Source organism: Olea europaea, chromosome 4 (assembly GCF_002742605.1).
Source record: "Olea europaea var. sylvestris chromosome 4, O_europaea_v1, whole genome shotgun sequence".
NCBI classification, from domain to species: domain Eukaryota; kingdom Viridiplantae; phylum Streptophyta; class Magnoliopsida; order Lamiales; family Oleaceae; genus Olea; species Olea europaea.
This window is the reverse complement of record NC_036240.1, coordinates 13,787,748-13,790,230: the sequence shown is the minus strand read 5'-3', so window position 1 is coordinate 13,790,230 and position 2,483 is coordinate 13,787,748.

Sequence of the window (2,483 nt, the reverse complement as noted above, 5' to 3'; positions counted from 1 at the left end):
AGGGACGGAGCCAAGAATTAATATCACTGGGGGAGCAAAAATTTAGAAATTTAATGTATGAATAAAATACATATATAAAAAAAAGTCATAATATAATATTACCAGTTACAGTTGTACCCGACGATGTTTTACAACATAAAATTCAACAATAATAGAATCTAAATCTAAATTCAAAAAAAAATCTCGTTCAATGTAAATTGTCAAATAATCAGCAAGAAATCCATCATCCATTTTGTTACGAATTTTCGTCTTCACATGTTTCATTACTGAAAATGCTCGCTCCACAGTAGCCGTTGAAACAAGCAGTGTCAATACTAGATGAATGAATCTAGTCAAAATGACATAACTCTTCGACCTTTTACTCGCAACCAATTCCTGACATGAACAAAAAGTGTAGATACTTGAAATTGAGGTTCATAAATCACATCATGCTGATAATGTTGCAACAGTGGACATAATTTGCATACAAACAATATCTAAGAAATAATGCTTGTAGTCCATTTTAAGCACCATGCATATTATTAGCATCATCATCCCCTTGGCCTCTCAAGTTTTGCACTTGAAGGTTGAAATGAACAAGATCATCAGAAATTTGATTCTTAAGATTCAACGATGTAGTGTCAATAACACTTTTGATTATAGAAAAAGTTCTATCAAAGTTCCATTACTGCTCACAAACCTCAAGATAATGGCTATTTGTTCTTGTGAAGATGCATCTCGTGCTTCATCAACAAGAATATTATACTTTGCATCCCCAAATTCACGGATTCTTTGTCTTACTCTATTAGCCATGATGCTCAAAATCTCTTTTTGAATGTCTGGAGATATGTATGTATCATTTTTTGTAGATTGCCCAACATAATTTCTCCTATTTCTGTATTTATTTTTCCAAATGCATCTACCATTTTAAGAAAATATCCACGATTCAGTGAAGATGGAGATTTACCCTTGCCTCTAAATGAACAACCTTGAAGTGCTAGCCACTCATAATTGTGGCCATTAGATGCAAACGATTTTTTGTTTTTCCTCACTTGATACAACATGCATTACCTTGTCAAATGTTGAGTTGGTTTTATTAGATCTTCAGCTGATATGATGAAGATGTTGTACCAATATGAACAAGAAATGCACATTTACTTCCCTTGCCAACCCTCTTCCAACTATCAAATCTAACAGTAATCAATGATAAAATATTAAGTGGAACGCTTTCATTGAGAAAAAGAAAGTAGAAAAATAATGTCTTATGTGTTGAAGGCGAATACTCCAATCAAGAATATTGATTGTACCAATGCTCCTAAAATCAACGTTTTTGTTCTCCACATTCTTTACCTTGGTACTTCAAAAGTTTTGGTTGATTAGGCACAGCCTTTAAATAGGCACGCCTAATTTGATTACGTTCATTACTTCATTAAATGGATATTCATATATTTGCTTTCTTTTTCTTGAATCTCGTTCTATAGAATCAAATTGTTCTAACTCTATAGAATCAAATTGTTCTAACTCAAGATTGAAAGATGAAGACCGTTCAATTTCAAGAGATGCAATTGGAGAAATGGGTATTGTAGGAGTTAGAGTACCCTCTGTTTTGTCGCTCTATGTAAAGTAAGATAATGGGTTCTTCTTTTCTTGGGAGAAGGTCGATTTTGTTCCATATTAAAATTTAAAAGCATAAAAAACCAAAATACTTCAGAATCCTAACAATCCAAAAACAATCCACTAGCAACATTCCAACTACTTATCAAACCTTTCAAAAATATTATGACTAATTAAAAATTTGACACCAAATCCAAGAATCCTGATAAACTCATACTCCAATGTAAAATATAATTCAAGACGATCAAGGTCAAGTGAAATACCTACTTAGTGCTTACATAGCTCGTTGCCAACAAAGTGAACGGGGCAATTAGATTAATTATTGAGCTTGTTCAATGCTTTAAAAGCAAACCAGCCAAATGAATGTAAAAAAATTGTAACCATAAACACAATATAGCAAAAATCATCAGAATATATTATAAAAATTAAAATTGTAGCATAATAAATATAACCCATAAACTGATATGCATAACATGGATCAAAAATCATCAAACATATTACAAATAGCAAAAAAATTAAAACATAAGAATACCTGGCAAAAAAAATAAAATGTTTTAATACAAAAAGGAAAAGGTTATTTTGAATCTTGATACAAGTATAAAAAAGGTCACAATTACTAACCAACAATCGAAGGAAACAAGTTGTCGGCTGAAAATGGGATTCTAATCGAAGAAGTTGCTGGCCGAAACTCTTCAACTTCAGATATTCTTCTTCCTTGTTTGTGGTCAATGGTAGGCCATAGGCGTTGGCCATTGACGGCTCTCCGGTGAGACAATAATTAGGGAAAAGAATAAAAAGACTGGGGATTAGGATTATTCAAAGATTTGAAAATTTTTATCTTACAAAATTTTCAACCTAGTCTAACACGTAATGGTGAAATGAAGAAGATA